This window comes from Triturus cristatus, chromosome 7 (genome assembly GCF_964204655.1).
Source record: "Triturus cristatus chromosome 7, aTriCri1.1, whole genome shotgun sequence".
Taxonomy (NCBI): Eukaryota; Metazoa; Chordata; class Amphibia; order Caudata; family Salamandridae; genus Triturus; species Triturus cristatus.
Genome location: NC_140590.1, coordinates 1,534,910,721 through 1,534,931,068, shown reverse-complemented (window position 1 = coordinate 1,534,931,068; position 20,348 = coordinate 1,534,910,721).

Below are 20,348 nucleotides of genomic sequence, written 5' to 3'. Positions count from 1 at the left end.
TGCTGGACGACTGCGTAGGCTTCTTAAAAGCCTGAGAATCCTTTTCAGACACTGAAGATTTTGTCGATCTTGCCTCTTGAAGACTTCTTCTGTGCCTTCATAGGAGGAGTGTCTGAGGGGCCAGAGGACTCCACTCTTGGCCTCTTCAGGGAGACTTCAGAGGTCCTTGAAAAGCTTCCCTCTGAGGATTCCACATTATCCTTCTCCTTAAGCCTGTCCAGCCAGATGAGCAGGCGACCCTCTCTGTCCCTCAAGGTCTTGTGAGGGAAAGACCTACATATCTTACAGTCTTTAGGTATGTGGTCAGGATAAAGGCAATATAGGCGGAGGTCATGCTTGTCATCCACGTGTAGCCTTTTCTTCCCACATGAAGAGCAGGCCCTGAAAAGGGCTTTCTTCTGGGATTCAGACATGCCAGAATTTTGAAGCAATAAATCACTTACTTCAGTGATAAGTAATTGAAGAAAGAACTAACTTTTAAAAGTGAACAAGTTGGTTTTGAAGAGATCCTGAGGAGAACTCAGGCTGGAGACTCCCTAGCACAACGTGCGGTAGAAAATCTGAGGGTCTGAGGCTCCTGTCATGAAGGTTCTAGAGGGAGGTGATAGCTGATTGGCTGGCTCTAAGAGTTTGGTCCTTATTACATAAGGACAAGGGTAGGCTACTAAGGGGAGGCCCTTAGGCCTATTTTTCTCTATGTGTGTCTATAGGACATTACTTTTTTATGTACCGGAGGCTCCCGTCTCGACGACGGGAAATGATTCAGGCATGTGAATCTATGAAAGACACCCCTAATACTGGATAACCCTGGCGAGCCTGTTTCCCCCTAGTGGTGGAGCGAGAGAAAGACGAGGACTGGCCATGTCGTTGTTGGCACTGCGGGCGATACGACTGAGGTGTCGAACCATAAGAAGAGTACCTCTGTTGTTGGTACGAGCCTCTGTAGGACGTGGTACTCTTCCCTCTGGCCCCACGGAAAGGCACTTTACGATATTGGAGAGTGCCGAGAGACCTCGCCGTTTCTGTATCTTTTTTTATGTCCTGGAGGGCATCATCGACATGTTTCCCAAACAATGCCTCCCCATCAAACGGGAGGTCCAAGATCTTGTTCTGAACCTCCGGTCGGAACCAAGTCGCCCGGAGCCAGCCCTGCCGACGAAAAACCGCCGCACCTGCCAGTGCACGGAAAGCGGTAGTGGCGATGTCCATGGCGCAGTCAATCACTTCCGCCGACGTAGCCTCCCCCTCCTGAAGAATTTTCCTGGCCTCCGTCTTGGCCTCCGATGGCAGTTGGTCCAAGTAAGGCGAAAGGTCGCACCACATTTGGCGATCGTACCGGCCAAGGATCGCCAATGCATTAGCTGCCCTTACCAAAACACTGGCCATAGAGGAGAAACATTTACCCGCATTATCAAGGCGCCTGCCTTCTTTATCCGGAGGGGTGGTGAGTGGCGCCGAAGGGTTACGCGACTTGCGCTGCGCCGCCTGGGATATTACTGAATCCGGCTTCGGCTGACCAATCAAGGACGCTGGACTGTCCTCAGGCGCCTTGTATTTCTTCTCCAGGTGCGGCAAAACCGGAATCACCGTAGCTGGGTTCCTCATAGCCTTTAAACCCTCGTCCCAAAGATGGCCCACAATGGGAATCGAACGAACAACTTTCCTGTAGGGCTCCTTAAAATCATACAGGAAGCATTCCGCTGGGGCCGACGGCATAGGAAGCTGGAAGCGACTGGAGGCTCTTTCAATCAGCTTGTGGAAACCCCCAATATCTGCCGGGGGAGAATCCACCGGATCAGGAGTCGGTGAAGCCGGATCCGGAATGACATAGTCCTCCCACTCAACACACTGATTAGTCGTGTTGCCAACACCTGGATCCTCATCAGAGGAATCATCCGGAACAACCCGGATCACTGGAGGCAACCCTGGGCTGGAAACTTGCAGGTGAGAAACCACCTGAGGCGGTTGCCCCGGAGAAAAGTCTGTAGGAGCCGATGGAGTAGGCACAGCATGCACTGCAGACGAAGTCAAAGCTAGAGGAGCGTGAGAAAATCTCCTCCAATAATCATGTAACATGCCCTGGAGATCCGCCAGGAGGGAGGAAGGAACCGCAACCATACCCTGGCCGGCGCTGTCCTGACGCCCATAGGATGGTGGATAGGAGTACCCAGGCGTGTAGTCGCCCTCCGAATCAATGTCCTGACATTTCACCAGCAGTTGAGAAGGACTATGGGCATAACCACAAGAATCCCGATCATCCCCATCAGAATCTTCTTCTTCCAATAACAATGCGGGAGGCAAGGGGGTTACCCTCCTTGGAGATGTCATATCTGATGTCAATCGCCTCAAGGAAATTGTAATTTTCTCCATCGACGAGGCCGTCGTCGGTACCGTCGGCAATAATGATTCCATCGTCGACTAGGTCGTCGCTGGAAGCTGCACCGTCGACGACTGGATCGTCGACGAAGATATGGGCGTCGTCGACACTGCAGTCGACGAGACAGTCCACACTCCCGCCGTCGTCGTTGTCATCGTCGACGTCGTCATAGCCCTCGTGGACGACACCGTCGTCTCCACTCTCGTACACGCTGGCATCGTCGTCAACACTCCCGTCGACGCTGACGTCGATGCTGGAATAGAAAGCACCGTCGACAGCTGGACTTTAAGCTGAGATTTAGAAGTCTTCGTCGGCGGAGTCTTCAACTGCGTCGTCGACGATCCAGATTGCTTCTCTGACCTCTCTGAAGACAGCTAAGAGGGTTTCTTGAACGCCACAGTGGATACCACCACTGCTGGGGCAGTAGAAAGTCCTTCCCTCTCCTTTGCACCGTGGTGAGGAGATTTACTCGGACTCCGGCTCTCAGACTCACGGGGGGGGTCTTTTTTTGAGGCCTTAGCAGGGCGGTCAGAGGATGGCGAAGGGGAACCCCTACCCCTTTTCACTGACCTGCGAGAGGAGGTGCCAGATGAAGAGTCCTCACTGTCACTGGATGCAGCACCCTTCTGTGACTTAAGCTTCTGGAGCCACGTAAGAAGGCGACCCTCACGGTCCCAGAGGGTCTTTATAGAAAAGGTGCGGCAGATCTTGCATTCCGCAGCCTTATGTTCCGGGTACAGGCAATAAATACAATCCTTATGTCTGTCCTCCACGTAAAGCCGTTTTTTGCCACAGGTGGAACAAGGCTTGAAAAGGGCTTTCTTCTCCTTGTCAGACATCCCAGAAGGAAAACAGCAACAAGTTGGAAGCAAAATATTTTTGAAAAAAGCAGTCAACAAAGTTGAAGTGAGCAGAGCTCAAAGGAGACTCCCTAAGCACAACGTGCGATAGAAAATCTGAGGCTCTGAGGTTCTCTCAGGAAGGTTTTGTGGGGTGAGGCGAATCTGATTGGTTGTTGCTTTATTTTGGTCTCTTTTACAAAAAGAGGTAGATATGCTACAAAAGGGAATGAGGGCTAGGCCTTTTTTCTTTCTCTTTTGTACCTACTGCTATGTTATTTTGGATACCGAGACTCCCATTCCGACGACGGGGAATGATACAAGCGATGGGAATCTATGAAAGTTCCAATACTGGAGTAATTGTATGTAATGTAATACACTGCAGTCATGTTTTCTGTGCCTAGGACGGTTTTCCCTGCTATGTTTGTGAGGAAGGCTTTGAGGGCCATTGCAATGGTCAATAGGTCAAACATGACCTTCATATGAGCTCCCCATCCCAGAACTGATGCATCAGTTGTGACTTTTCTGCAGGATTGTATGCTTGAAGGCTCTACCTGCAAATATGTTTGGAGTGTTCCACCACAATAGAGCCTGATGAACATTGGGTGAAACCAACACTGGATCCTCCATGTTCTTTCCCGCATGTGACCTCTGAGATGTTAAGCACTCCTGAAGGAATCTTTAATGTAGGTAAGCATGATGCACCATTACTATGCAAGATGCCATCATTCCTAGTAGACGCATTTTTGTTTTGACTTGTAGGTGATGATGCGGCAGAAAAAATCCAGTTGGTTGTAGAGATTGAGAACCTTTTGGAGATTGGGATAAGCTTGTCCCGAGATGGTATTGAGCATTGACCCCAGATAAGGTTGAATTTTGGATGGTTGGAAATCAATTGAGCAACCCAATTGATGCCATAGATTTATTGTCTTTTGGGTGTCTGATAGACATTGGTTCTTGTTTGGACTCTTGATCAGCCAATTTTGCTGATACTACTGCTAGGCATTTTATGTATACCCTTGGAGCTGTTGTTACTCCAAAGGTAAGTGCATTGAATCGATGATGAGGTTAATTTACCACAAACCTCAGGAATTTTCGGTGTGCTGGTCAGAAAGTTGCCTGTTTGAAGTACTGGTATCACATCTTGTAATGTGACCACGTGGAATGTTCAGATAGATTGTATATATGGAGTGTCTGCAGAACCAGAATGGGTCTTAGGGTTCCATCTTTATTAGGTATTAGGAAATAAACGGAGTATAGGCCTTTGTTTTGATACTTGTGTGAGACTATTTTGATGACCCCTTTTTGTAGTAATGCCTTTACTTCTTCTATGAGTAGGTGTAGATGCTCTGGCTTAACCTACTTTTTGGTGGAATATTTGGCGGTTGTTGAAATAGTTTTAGACAAGATCCTTGTCTGACAATTTCAAAGAAACATTTGTTCGATGTAATGTTTTGTCACAACTGATTGAACTGGTGTAGGCTCCCCTCAACTGTTTTGTGGGTGGAGGAGGTGGAAAGTGTTAATAAGTCATTTTGTCGGGGGTGGGGGGGGATGAATGGAGGTGCCCTTTTTGTAGCCTCCACAATAGCAACAACGCCCATGCTTGTGCTGTTGCTGTTGACACAGATAGGTATTATTTTCTGAGATAGGCTTTTTGCGGCTCCTCTACCTTGGTACCTCCAAAAGGGCTGTTTTTGTGTTGTGGTTTTAAGGCACCCATTGATTTGGCAGTGTAGGTGTTCTTTTTAGATCTCACCTTGGCAGTGCTTGCGCTGTCTCTTCAAGACATGATGTAGTGGAGAGGTGTGGCTCACTAGTTAGAGGCGGCAGACCCGTAAGCAGAGAATCGGCAAGGGACCAGGGTTCAATTCCCGACGCGGCAGGGTCGTGGACCAGGGTCAAAACGGACTCGATAATTCTCGCCTCGGTACCTACTCTAACCAGGAACACACTCGGCAACTCTGGGCATTAAGCTTGCCTCATCTCTACAACGGCCCCCCACAGACGCCGGGGATGCCTGGTTTCACCTTGGAGATTCCCAGAAAGGGACCATCTCACAGGGATAGCCAGGACGGGTTCCCCAGCGGTCTACAGCGCCGGGACGCCCCGTTGCTGGGGCAGCTGTGCGCTTTACAAGTCTACAACATTTACATTTACATTTAGTCAGGATATAGGCATGCAGCTCCGCCCATCTTTTTAAGTCGCTCCTGTCACTTTCTGTTGTGAATGGCAGCTTTTCATTGGTCAATAGGCTTAGTAGTCCACCTTTAGTACCGCCTTTTCTCTTATAACTTCCCATGAGGACATCCCGTTACATGTGTTGTTACTCGGTAAGGGTCTATTACAGACTCAGGGCACTATTTTGTTACATGTCTTTATGCTGTTGCATGCAGGACACGGTTTCCCACGTTTTCTTTCTTTTTTTTTATGCAACCAGCGCGGCACCCTAAGCTGTTATAATGGCAGCCGTGCCTTTCTTTTGCTATTTGCGGCGCTGAACGCAGTCGCATAGTTTTAGATGTTTAAAGTTAAAGCGCAGGTGCCACCATTCTAACAAAAGTAAAGTAAGAGTGGGGGGAAAAAAAGCATTCAGTAGCCATTTTTTGTCTGTGTGTTTACTTTTGTTACAATGGCGGCACCCGCACTTTAGCTTTAAACATCCTAAGCTAAAGCACGGGTGCTGTGATTGCTTCACAAGTAAAGAAATAGAAATAAACTTTTTTTTTAAAATATATATATTTAAAAAAAAAATGTATTTCTATTTCTTTACTTGTGAAGCAATCTCAGCACCTGCACTTTAGCTTAAGATGTATAATGCTAAAGCAGGAGCGCAAACAACAAAAAGGGAACAGACAAAGACTGCAAGAAGTGCAGTTCCAGAGCGAAAGGGTGAATCAAACTGCTGGTGACTGCTCATGAGCAGGAAGCAAGCGGGGACAGAGGCGCCCATGGACAGCCCTGCTTTTTTCCATGGAGCTGGTATTGTTCTTTGTAAAGAGCACGGAGAGACAAAGTCAGTGAAGGATAAAGCCCAGGGAGGAAGTGTGAGTGCAAGTTTGGGAAAGGGGCAAAGGACAAATAAAAGTGGACTCTACAAACCACACTTTGCATATTCAGTAGGTTTCTCCCATTTTGGAAGCATTCTCTACACGTGTCAAACTATTTTAATGCATACTCTGTTTCCTCACAGTAAGCATCGGAATCATTCATTAAATGCATATTTAGCAAAGCGGCTGCTCTTTTTCAAGATTTAAGTGTGTGTAGTTAAGGATACACAAAAAGCAGAGGGTCCTGGAAGGCTGCTCACTGCTTCAGGGGGGTGGTCTCTAGTCCCCGGGGAGCAGCTGTCTAGCTAGCTGTCTGTCTGTCTGCCTGCTATCTGGGATCTACGGGCGATACTCTACCACAGATGACAAACTTCCTTGTTCATCAAAGAACAGCTGGGGTGGGTTTTCTTTTTCCATGGAGAGTCCTGCATCTTGGGGGATAATTATTCACTCTAGGCGCAGCCAAAAGATGTTGAATTCCAAGGATTTTCCCTTTCTCTTGCAGGAGCCATTCCCATGTTACTTCATGAAAAGAGATCTTGTATTAAGAATGAAACGCCATAACAGAACAAATGCAGGAACATTAGCGCAATAGCCCATCGCTGACGTATGGCGAGTTCTGCCATGCGCTAAAGAACAGCTGGCGGACACTAAAGTGGTGTGAAGTGATAATGTCACAGAGGGAGTGTTGTGAAACTGAACATCTTCCCCAATTAGCAAAGCATAGATACCAGCAAAAATTCCTGCAAAAAAAAAAGCTTTGGGGCAAATCTGTCGTAAAGAACCTTTTAAAACATAAGCTGTCTATTTGCGAAGCACATTTTTCCCACGAGACGCAACTTGGGAGCTGACAGCTGGGGTGTACTGCCATCCAGCTCAATGGCTCACATTTTAAGGACTTCAGGAGGGTGAAAGCACAGGACTCAAACCTGTGATTATGGGGTGGTACAGAAATTCAAGAAGGGATGCGTTAGTCCACTGACCAACCAGAACCGGCTAAAAGTAGCTTTTGCATGGTCTTGGCAAAACCTACTTTTTGAACACCCTCCCCCGTGCATAATCTTCTCTTTTGCAGAAACCCTTTTACTGGCTATTTTGGACTGACAGCCAGCACTGCTTTTAGAGCTCTTGGTCGCAAACTTTAGTGAGTGGTCGGAAAATATAGCCATTTCAGGCAGCAAATTAACTGCACACAAATAACTCACAACTGGGATGAAATAATGACACCTTGTAGTCGCACATGAGTGCAAGTTTTATACATGGTTTGAGTGCATCAGCGAAGCCACTAAAGCCAAGACCAACTCTGTGCTGAGGTCAGGGGCATTTATTTAAAATGGGGGATTGGGCATAAAGTGTGCATGCACGCCCTAAGCTGATACTAAAAGATAGTCTCTAGACGTCCTGTGGCTAACAATACTTAGGTGATTACCACAATTGTACTTCGCCTCAAATACTTTCCAACCACCACAGCATATCTTTAATGTGTAATATACATTTACTGCAATCTTCAAATTAAAGAAATGAACTCCAAAGCATTATATGGAGAGGAGACGTGTTCTGATTTAAACGCTGGCAGTAGATCTGCTTCTGTCTTTTGTACAAAATGTGAAAATACCAGCTAAAAGTCCACTGTAGGGTTCAGAGAAAAATCACTACGGTCCAGTAATGCAGCCCATTGCAAACTTTGTGGACTTTTTCTGTTGCAGTTACTTTTAATTGAAGCTTGCAGAAAGGTTGTTGAAAATTAAAAACAGGATGGAAGCTTGTCCAAGCATAAGAGCAAGGGCCCATGCTTTTCTAAGCTTCTTCAGCAAAACTCCAAGACAAACTGAAAGGAAGACCCTGCAGAGGACGAAGGTCTGCTACAGGCATGGTGCCATTGTGTGAATGTAAAAACAAGCACTGTCAAAACCGACATGTCTGACATTAGCTGCAATCTTTTGTCTTTGTCAATGTATCTTCTGTTTACGCATTTTGCATTTTCGGCTGTGGCGAACAGGTCTATCCACGGAGAACCCCATTGTTGGAAGGAGAACTGGAGGATGAAGTTCCCACTCGTGAATTGGTTTCCTCTTTCTGCTGAGGAGGACAGCAATTTGATTGTTAACTCCTGGGAGATGTTCTGTCAGAAGATATATGTGATGGATTGCCCAATTCCAAATGAATTGAGAAGGTGTCGACAGTTGGAGAGTGTGCCCCCCCCCCACCCCTGTTTTGTACATAATACATCGCTGTCATGTTGTCTGTTCGGACTAGGACAGTTTTGGTTATAAGGTGAGTTTGAAAAGCTTTGAGTGCTAGAAAAACTGCTAAAAGCTCTAGGTAGCTGATATGGAGTGTTTTCTGCTTGCTGCTTCACAAGCCCTATACTGTGGAACCTTTGAGATGCCCCTGCCCCCCAACATGTTGGAGATTCGTCCGCTATGAGAACGATCTGTGGAATAGGGCCAATGAAAGGCTGTCCTTTTGATACGTTTTGTTGGTTCCACCACTGCAGAGAGCGATGTCTACCAACACTAGATCGGCTAATTGACCCTGCGACTGATTCCACTTACGTGCCAAGCACTGTTGTAGGGGACGCATGTGAAGCCTTGCATTGGGTACAATTGTGATACAAGACACCATTATTCACAGCAGTTGCATGAACACTCTGGCTAGTAAAGCTTGCCTGGGTTGAAAATGTAGAAGCATAGTCCGAATATTGCATATTCTGGCTACATTGGGAGAGGCTAGAGCTTTGACTGTGTCTAGTGGCTCTTAAGTACGACTGCACCTGTGACGGATGCAAGTGAGATTTTTGAGCATTGATGGGGAACCCCAGTTGATGAAGCAGATAGAGTGTGATCTGTGTGTGCTGTAGACAGTGCTGGCTTTGATAAGCCAGTCGTCCAGATAGGGGAAGACATGAATTTGTTGTCTTCTGAGATGAGCAGTGACTACTGCCAGACATTTGGTAAAAACTCTAGGTGCTGAAGTCACTCCGAAGGGAAGCACCTTGAACTGGTAATGCTTGCCTGCTATCATAAATCTGAGGTATTTGCGATGAGCCAGATGAATCGGAACGTGAAAGTATGAGTCTTTTAAATCTAGAGTAGACAAAATCTGTTCTTTGTAAAAGTGGGAGTACCTGTTGAAGTGTAACATGTGAAAGTGCCCTGATGGTATATAATGGTTTAGCTCTCCAGACCCAGAATAGGTCTTAGGGAACCGTCCTTTTTGGGGATGATAAAATACAGAGTAAACCCCTGAATCCAGGTACTGTATTGTAACTGGCTCTATTGCCCCATTTTGTAAGAGGGACTGGACCTCTTGTTTTAGCAAGTGTATGTGTTCTGGAGATAACTTGTGAGATCAAGGTAGAATGTTTGGGGGATTGCTGGTAAGCTCCAGGCAATAACCATGTTGGATAATTACAAGCACCCATTTGTCTGATATTATAAAGACTGCCAAATGGGGAAAAATTGTTGAAGTCTTCCGACAGGTGTGGTGTAATATGGGGAAATTGTGGGCAATTCACGGTTTGTTGGGGGAAGGGGAGTTACGGGGTGTGTTGCCCTTACCCTTGGAGTTGTTGAAGAGGCAGTCTATAACCTCCTCAAAAAAGCCCTCTGGAGGGAGAGGACTGGTTGTTACCTTTGTAAGTTGAGGTATTTTGATCTGGGGATGGTGTTTTTGACACTTCGCTGTAAAAGGAGCGACAAAAGGCGCCTCTGTTGGATGTAGTCGGGAGTGCTCTCATAGATTTAGCTACTTCAGTGTCCTTTTTCATTTTTTCTAACACCTGGTCTACATTAGGACCAAATAGTTGTTCCTTATCAAAGGGTGTGTTAAGAATTGATTGTTGGACCTCAAGTTTAAACCCTGAAATCCTTAACCAAGCGTGTCTCCTAAGCAGGATGCTGGTGTTAACCTCTAGCTGCAGTGTCTGCAGCATATAGAGCACATCGTATAAAAAAATGAGCTTACCATCATTTACTAAGTCCTGAGCCTTAGCCTTATGCACATCTGGCAGATATTGGAGCAATTGCAGCCATGTCCAGAGATGAAGAGCCTCTTGACATAGGGTCCACAACCCCAACCCGCCTCGTTTGTTGTAGTACCACATGGCGGTGGTGTTGTCTGTGAACATCTGCACCACTTTCCCTTTGAGAGAGGGAAGGAATGCCTTCAGTGCCAGACGAATCGCCCTGAGCTCCAGTAGATTGATATGGAACCCAGATACACCCAATCCCAGGAGTGACACATCTGTCACCACTGTGATGTCTGGTTGGGGAAGGGAGAGGGATCTGCCTCTGACCCAAACATGTATCATTAGCCACCACTGCAGTTGTTGCGCAGTCCCGTCCGTGATCTGGACGTAGTCGGAAAGATTGCCCTGATGCTGTGCCCACTGGGACTTCAGGACCTACTGCAGAGCCTGCATATGCCATCTGGCATGATCCACTAGCAGGAGGCCATAAGGCCCAGAAGCCTCAGGGTCATTCTCACCGAAATCCGGGATAGAGGTTGAAACATCGGTATCATAGCCCGAATATCCCTGACTCGCTGCTCAGGAGCATAGGCCCAAAACTGCACTGTGTCCAGAACAACCCGATGAAAAGGGGCGTTTGAGAGGGGGGTCAGGTGTGACTTCGGCCCGTTGATCATGAACCCCAGCGAGTACAGGAGGAGCGCCGTAGTCTGGAGGTGGAAGACAACAGACTTGGGTGAGCCCACCTTTAACAGCCAGTCGTTGAGATAGGGGAATACTGGAACCCCTAATTTGCGCAGATGAGCTACAACCACCGCCATCACTTTCATGAACACCGAGGGACACTGGTATGGCCAAAGGAGAGCACTGAACTAAAAATACATGTGCCATACCATGAACCGCAGATGTTGCCTGTGGGCCGGCAGGACGAAGATGTGAAAATAGGCGTCCTGCAAGTCCTACAACACCATCCAGTCTCCAGGGTTCAGGGCCGAGGGCAGACAGGACCTGAGCCATAGTCAACATTTTGAACTTCTCCTTCCGGAGGAGCGGTTGGGGGCCCTGAGGTCTAGAATAGGACGCAGCCATTTGTCCTTCGTGGGCACCAGAAAGTAGCGGGTATAGCAACCACAACCTACTTCTGGCGTAGGAACCCTCCCGATGACTCCCTTGGCCAAGAGAGCCGAAACTTCCTGGCGGAGAAGTGCCAAATGATCCTCCAACATGGAATCGAAGGACGGTGGCATGGAGCGAGGGATAGTGTTGAAGGGGAGGGAGTAGCCCCTTCGGACTACTAGCAAAACCCACCTGTCCGACGTGATGGTCTGCCAGTGTGGGAGGTGATGGCGAATCCTGCCACCCACTGGCTTCTGATGGTCCTGGAAGGTCAGACTAGGAAGGTTTAGAGGCTGCTGCAGGGGTGGGAAGGGTGGACTGGCTCGCCCCCTGGACCCTAGACCCACTTCTGTGTCTCTCGTCTGCAGCCACGCTGAGACTGGGTAGCTTGCGTGAACCGGTAGCTGGTCTGGGCGTGTTGTGGTGCCCCTTATGCGGCGACGAAAGGGATGACACGCTGACTGAGGTGGACAGGTCGTTGCTGTGAGGCCCAAGTACCTGGTCGTAGCTCAAGAATCCTTAAGCGCGCCAGTGCCGAACCAGCCTGGTCACCAAAAAGGCGATGGCCATCAAATGGCATGTCCTGCAGGATTGCCTGAACATCTCCCCAAAAGCCAGAGGTCCTCAACCAGGGCTACCAACATGGTAATCGTTCGGCTCAGTGAGTCGGTAGTATTCAGTCCACAGCGGATCGTGAATTTGGCTGCTCTCTCCCATCCGCCACTGCTTGGGAGAGAACGGCCTGGGCCTCCTCTGGGCACGGAGGCAGCACTTGTGCGACTGTATCCCAGATAGTATGGGAGTATCGGCCCAAGAGACATGCAGTGTTCACGGACCGCAATGCCAAGCAGGAGGAAGAGAACATACACTTCACAAGATGATTCAGACTCTTGGATTCCCCATCTGAGGGAGCAGAAGGGAATGCGCCCTTAGATGAAGAGGCTTGGACCACCAAGCTCTCTGGGAAAGGGTGTTGAGTGAGGAAAACTGGGTCACCCGGAGCCAGACGGCAGGAGTTCGTCCTGTCAACAGGAGCCCCTGTACTGGGCTTGGACTAAGTGCCCAGTAGGATGTCAGTGAAAGCTTTGTTGAACGCCAAAATGTGCTCAGATGAAGTAGCCGCCAGTTGGAGCACCACTGTCAGGAGCTTAGTCCTGACTGCCACCGAAGGGAGCTGCAGGCCTCGGACCTCAGCTGCCGTTCTCACCATCACAGCATAGGTCGCTCCCTCCTCCGTAGCCACAGTAGGGAGAGAAAGCATGCCAAGGTCAGGAGAAGTGTCCAGACCACTGGCGTCACCCAGGTCATCTCTCCAGTCCGGCTCTTCTAGCTGGTCTGCTAAAGCGTCTGAAGAACCCTCCCAGTCCTCATCACCACCTTCAGGATGATAGGAAACACCTGGGATGAACAAGGGTACAAAAGTACCCTCCGGCGTCAGATTTGACATCGATCCGGCTCAGTGTCCATCTCGGGATGAAGATGGGGGGGAACGGCCGGTGCCGGGGGAGATCGAGTAAGGTCGACCAGCTTTTATCCGGATCCAGGCCTGGAACCCTGGGGGCCCTCCAGCGCCGGGGCGGGAGCTGCCGGTATCATAGGCCCAGGGACCCCAACCGCCTCCGAAGACGCACCAGCAGAGTCGGGCTGCCCAACGATGGAGTGGAGAACTTCGTAAAATGCACAAAGCTGGGCAGGGGACGCTCTAGCTCCCGAAAACAGGGGGAGGCGTGGTCTCGTCCTTGAGTCAGGCGCCAAAGACAAAGCCTTAGAGTGACGATGCTCCGGGTCCTGCGTTGCTTCAGCCGATCGACGGGATGAAGGTGAAGAGCAACAGTGCTTCTTCGCCTTATTCTTAGACTTACCCGAGTGCAAAGACTTGGATGAGGTGCGATGGCTCCGCGACCAGTCTTGAGACCTTCCCCTCGAGCGAGACAGGGAGCGACGCGGAGCAGACTGCCGGGCCTCCAAAAGCTTTCGGGACCGCTCCCACAAAGAGTTAGGCTTCATGGCCCGGCAATCGGAGCACAACTTCAGGTAGTGGTCGCGCTCCAGACACCAGAGGCACACAAGGTGCGGCTCCGTCATGAACATCAGTTGTGACAGGAGTCACAAGGCTTGAAGCCGGTCCGACGAGGGGACATCCCTAGCGCACCAGGAGTCGAAGACTCGTAAAAGATGTCGACAAAATCCGAAAAAGGTTAGTCAAAAAATGACTAAGGGGCAAGCTCTCTGGATGTACGCTAGGCTGGCGCAGAAAAAGAAAGAACTGACAGCGTGCAGGGGCGGCGACTAAGTAGACACCGCAACGTCATCCTGACGGCCACGACACAGACGACGGACGTAAAGTCGACTCACACCACCTACCGACACGCAGGGGTACAGCTAAGAAAAAATCTCTCCGGATCCACTTGACGCCTGGGGGTAATTCTAAGGTAAGGAATCTATAACTAACAGTCTTTACCCTCGATGCCTAGACCTACTACCACTTTTTACATTCTTCTGGAAGATGCTGCAAGAGCTCCTGTATTTCATCCCCGGTTGCTCTGTTGTAACATGAGAGCAGGCAGACAGAATGGGCAATTCTACAATGATTAACGTGCCCTGTGGCAACCCTTTTTGCAGTTGTATCAATCCTTTTACTCCACTTATCTGGAGGAGGTGCCTCTCCAGTGCCTTGTGCAGCTGCCCTTTTTCTAGCAGTGGTGACTACAAGAAGGTCTGCTGGGGGGGAATGCCCTCAAATGTAGATTGGGTTGGTTGGTGAGGGTCTATTTTTTTTTTCAATTTGTGGCGTTAGGACCCTTGATTTGACTAGGCCTTTGAACACCTCCTTGGAAACACTAAGAATGGATCCAATCATAAGCAAGGGGAGCTTAGGATACTCTGCAGCTCTCAGTATGACACTACAATAAGACCAAGAGTGATCAAGGAGAGAAGGTTTTGTAGGCACAGGTAGTTCAATAGCTGGATCTGGTACGACCACATCATAGTCTTCCCAGGGGTCAGGTGTGTGATCAGAATCCTGTGCTTACTGGGAGTCTGTCTTTGTATTTCTCCCTCTTCTTCTTGTGGCGGGTGAGTGATCTAGAGGCGAGGCAGGTGAACTAAAAATTATAGGGCTTGTGGCCCTGTGGTACAATTTTTTGTGGAGTTTGAAGAACTTGGTCGTCCTCTGCCTTTGCAGTCTCCTTGTTTCTCCTGAATAAAATGCTGCAGTCCCTCAAATACTACCCCCTGGTCTTGCATGGGTTTGGTAGTTTGAGTTTTCTGGGTGCCCGTGGCATGCCTTAGAAACAGTCTGTGGTTTTGAAACCCCATAGACATGTATTTTCTTCTGTTTTGAAGAGTGTCCGTGTTGTCTTTCAGCGCTCTGTTCCGAACAGTGGCAGCTCCTCCACCATGGCAGACTAGCATTGCCTCACTGCTTTTAAGCAGTGCAAAGTACGAAACATAAAATGATAACTTTGAGTTATTTTATGCTTCGAGCTGCTTTGCAGGCCGGCGGGTGGGGTTGCTCTTCTCTTTGAGCAGGGGAGGAGTGGTGCGCAGTGACTGTTTGGTCAGCCCTCTCGGGCCACCCAAACCAGTCGTGCGCACCTTCCCTGTTCTCCATGCAGGCTGCATTACAGCCTGCATGGAGAACATCCTCACCCCTCCAGCCCCTGGCTGAGCGTCATGTCATGGCGTTCAGACCAATCACAACGCTGCATTGCAGAGTTGTGATTGGTCAGTGGGGCCAGGCTGTGCTTCCTGTCCCAAGACGAGGAGAGCAGGAGCGGAGATGCGGGCAAGGTACGTTTAAATATTTTTTATATTGCGCACGCCAACCCCATCCTCAACCCCATACCCACCCCCCTGCGACTCCCTCATTCCCCCTCCCGCAACTCCAACTGGAACTGCCCTGGCCCCAGCCGTTGGTCTCATCTGAATTAAGGCCTGAACCCCTAAGTGCTGTTTCTGAGGTCCTGGAACTCTCGACTTTGTATGGTTGAACTCTGCTTACCATCCCTGAAAACCTGTGACATTTTGTCTCCAAAGACCTCCGGAGGACCAGTGCAAACCTGCCAAGCCGATCCAACCAAGATGTGTTGTTGCAGGGCTGAAGATTTAGGTTCCCCCTCTTTGAGCTTCGCTGCAGCAGCAAATCCAATTCAGTGGGTCTTCACAGAGCTAGTATACTGTCTTGTGGAGTCCTCTTCAGCTGCAGCCCGCAGTCATGCTTACTAAAGGAATCAGAGCTAAAAAAAAAAAAGTGACTAAAACGAATTAAAGAATCTTGCCAGAATCAAGGTGCCAAAAGTATCCAACTGGTGAGGGACATTTCCTGTGCACACAATTCATTTTCTCCAGCTAAGAGCTTTGCGGCCCAAAAAACAATTGCTTCCAGAGACTTCGTCTGGCAGCAATCCAAAAGTGCGCCGCCCCTGTAAATTTAAGACGGTCATTTTTGAGAATAAGTACCTGGGTAAAAATTCCGACTGGGCCGAACCTGGTTTCGGTGGCCAACGTAAATTCAATCGCTTTAGCCTAAAATTGCGCCTAGGTCCAGGTCTACCTCAACCAGTTGACCGCGGTTGATCAAATGGTTTGGGGTTGTCTTGTGTTTACACTGTATTACTGTATCATACTCAAGCCTGCCTGCTCTGTGCCATGGGTACCATGAGGCTGAGCTCAGTTTACTTTAGTGGTTCACCCTGAGAAGGATTACATTTGGTCCTTAAGGTACCCCTAAACTAAGAGCCCCATTTCTTACAGGCATATTCAGAACCGCTGCTTGACCATTCTGCTTAAACCCGTAGACTCTCAGCCATGTGTGTCTTAAGGCGGAACTTTTACACAGCTGTCTGCTCGCCGTATCCCCCAAATCTAGTGAAGACTTGAGGCATGTGTTTGAGACAGCTTTGCCTTCTTGGATGAGCCTTTTTGCTCTGGCTTGGGAATGTTCAGGGAGAAATTGTATTGACTCCTCCATTTTCTCGTACCGCTCATGTCCTTTATCGATTCAGGAAGGCAATGTGCCAGTGGGTAGCTTCTGCTTCTCCATTATCTGCCCCACCATTTCCATCTTCTTTCTTGCTTTCCCTCTCCGGGTGGGCCCCTGTGGTGGTGGGAGCATTAGCCTTCTTTCGTACAGTAGCCATGATAATGGAGTCTGCCACTACCTTGCCTTTGATGTAAGGTGGCACAGGTTCTTTGAAGGCCTCTCGTCTTCAATCTAGGACAATTGGTTGCATTAGGGAGAATCTTTTTTTTCTCTGTTGGAATGAGGGTTTCCAGTAAGAAACAGAACTTTATTCCTTCTCTAGTTGCAACCCATATGTGTCCTCCTCCCTTTTTGACACAGTGTACAGTGCGCTGGCCACTGGCACAGAGACCTTGATTGGTAGGTGTTCACCCTTTCCTCAGAAATCGAACCTCTATGTCCTGCAACTCTTCCTCCTATTGGACTTGTAGGAAACCCTGATCGAACTGACCACCTTCTGTGGCTCCCTGTTCAGAGACCAGTTCCTCCTCTTCCTCCGTTTAGGGCTCAGGTGTTGTTGGAGGTTCCAGCTCCACCAGCTGTCTAGTGTTCTAGTTGAGGCATCAGTGCGATGCAATATCCTTTGAGGGAGTCAAACTCCCTCTTCCTCTTCACGAGGGCCTCCATTTCTGATTTGAGCCTTTGTATTTTTTTGTCTCAACGTAGAGACTTTTCTGTTCGAAGTGTCAAGCTCTTCCTCTTTGTGACTAGACTTCCTGCTCCTGTGCTTAGTAGCCTTGCTGAGTCTAAGCTGGTTCTTAGGGTCAATGTTGTCTTTTGACTTCGACCTTGTCGGTTTCCCATTGCTTATGCTAATCCTCATTATTGCCTTTGGAGTTGGGATAGCTTTAAATTTTGAGTCTGAATGATTCAGCTCGGCCCCAATTGCACCCCTTTGTTACCTGCCACTTCTTCAACTCGTCCTTCAACAACTTATTCAATAGATTCCTTTCTGTTTCGACAAAATCTTCGGTGTCAGAGCATTCTCCCTGCGCTACCTAGGTTTATGAAATTCTCCTCATCACTGGAGAGGCTTAAGCCTTTTAACAATGCTTTCTACTGTGCCATGGAGTATTCTGCCCAAGTTTGTTATGCTTTGGCTTTAGGATCTTATGTTGGAAATCTGCACAAGTTTTGTAGGGCTAGGCATTGTGGTGTTTAGGTAGGCACAGGGTACATACCTCATGGCTGTACTGTGCATATATGTGGTGGCTCTTCGGCCAGAATGTAAAAGTGGTTTGCTCCATCATGTATGTATGTACATTCTCCAACCTTTGTGGTCTATGTCCTTCATATGTTTGGATTTTGTAAAACATTTAGTTTTTCTCGTTGGAAAACCTATCTTGGACATCAGCGTTCCACAGGGAACCTGATGAACAAGTTACTTACCTTCGGTAACGATGTATCTGTAAGAAACATTAGTTAGTTAGATTCCTCACCTTAGAATATCCCCAGGTGTCAGACTGGATCCGGAAGATTTTTCGTCAGCAATACCCCTTGCGCGTCGCTAGGTGTCGTCTGCAGCTCCGCGTCCGTCGTCGTGCGCCGGAATGACGTCGGAGTACTTAGACGCCGCCCTCGCGCGCTGACGTCAGTTCTTGTACATAGCTTTCCGCGCCAGGAACGCAGAGCCATGCAAAGACCGACACTGGTGCCAAAAATAAAATCTAGGGGCCTGAAAAGAATAACCTTAACCCTAGATGTCAGTTCGCAGAACGGGGAGGATGGGTGGGTCGGTGAGGAATCTAACCAACTAATGTTTCTTACAGATACATCGTTACCGAAGGTAAGTAACTTGTTCATCTGAAAGAAACACGTTAGTTAGATTCCTCACCTTAGAATAGATACCCAAGCAATACCATCCCCGGTGGTGGGTCTGCGAACCAAGATCACACCAGAAAGTCCTGGAGGACAGAACGGCCAAAGAAGCCATCCCTCCGGACTTGGCTGTCAAGGCAATAATGCCTGGCAAACATGTGTAGCGAAGCCCACGTCGCCGCCTGACAGATGTCCTGCAAAGGGACACCCCGTCCCAAAGCAGTAGTAGCCGCTGTGGCCCGAGTAGAATGGGCGCGCAGCCCAACAGGAGGGTCCTTTTTTGCCAAGGAATAACAAATTTTGATGCACAAAACGACCCACCGAGAGATGGTCCGTTTGTGCACAGCTTTCCCCTTCTTAGCACCCACGTATCCAACGAAAAGTTGGTCGTCCACCCAGAACTGCTTTGAGCGGTCCAGATAAAAGGAGAGCGCACGTTTTGGGTCCAGACGGTGTAGCCTCTCTTCCTCTTTGGAAGGATGCGGAGGCGGAAAGAAGGTGGGCAAGGTGACAGACTGCCCAAGATGAAAGGGGGTCACCACTTTCGGAAGAAAGGAGGGACGAGGCCGAAGGACAACCTTGTCCGGATGAACAGAGAGAAAAGGAGGCTTTGAAGATAAAGCCTGGAGCTCACTCACCCGTCTAGCCGAGGTGATGGCTACCAGAAAAGCAGTCTTAAGCGTCAGCAGACGAAGGACAATTATGAAGAGGCTCAAAGGGAGCGCACATTAGAAATGTGAGAACAAGATTGAAGTCCCACTGAGGCATTACAAAAGGGACAGGAGGGAACGTGTGAGTAATGCCTTTTAGAAAGCGTGTAACCACAGGGGACTTGAAAAGAGAAGGCTGATCAGGAAGCCGCAAGAAGGCAGCAAGATAACCTTTCAAGGTGCCCAGGGCAGAGCCCTGTCGGGCCAAAGAAAGAAGAAAGAGGAGAACCTCAGAAAGAGGGGCGGAGAGGGGATCCACAGCCTTTGCTGTGCACCATGCCACAAATTTGTGCCACCGGCAGGCGTATACCGTCTTTGTGGAGGGACGCCTGGCTGCCAGAATGATATCACAGACTTCAGGAGGCAAGTCAAATGGCATCAACTGCCGCCGCTCAATCTCCACGCATGGAGGTGGAGGCTGGACAGGTTCGGGTGGAGGACCGTCCCCTGCTGCTGCGACAGAAGATCCTCCCGAAGGGGCAGACGTATCGGAGGATCGGTCAACATACTGAGTAGCTCAGGATACCAGTACCTTCGTGCCCAATCCGGAGCCACCAAGATGACTTGGGCCCGGTCGTGCCTGATCTTCTTCAGCACTCTGGGCAGAAGTGGTAGAGGCGGAAAGGCGTACAACAGACCGCAACTCCACTCGCGACGAAAAGCGTCGCCGAGCGAGTGCCGCCTTGGAAATTCCAACGCGCCGAACTGCTGACATTGCGCGTTCTCTTCGGTGGCGAATCGATCTAACCAAGGCTCTCCCCACTGCTGAAAGAGACCTTGCGCCATTTCGGAGTTCAGACGCCATTCGTGATCCATCATGCACCGGCGGCTGAGTTCGTCTGCTCTGGCGTTCAGAGAGCCCGCCAGATATTGAACCACTAGGGTGACGCCCTGGTGTTCCAGCCACGTCCAGAGGCGCAGAGCCTCCTGACAAAGGGTCCACGACCCCACCCCGCCCTGTTTGTTGCAATACCACATGGCGGTGGTGGTGTCCGTGAACACCTGCACGACACTTCCCCTGACAGAGGGAAGGAAGGCTTTCAGTGCAAGTCGGATCGCTCTCAACTCCAACAGGTTGATGTGGAGGCGAGACTCCGCCAGAGACCAGAGGCCTCTGATCTCCGCCTCTCCCATATGGCCACCCCATCCCAGGAGGGACGCATCCGTCACTACGACATGCTCCGGTTGGGGAAGGGAGAGGCTCTTGCCCGTGACCCAATCGCGGTCCGTGAGCCACCACTGCAACTGCTGTGCAGTGCCCTCCGAGATCAAGACATGGTCGGACAGGTTGCCGTGATGTTGGGCCCACTAAAACTTCAGGTCCCACTGCAGAGCCCGCATGCGCCGCCTGGCGTGATGCACTAGTAGGATGCAGGAGGCCATCAGCCCCAGAAGCCGCAACACTAGCCTGACCGACACCCAGGATAGAGGCCGAAAGATGGGAA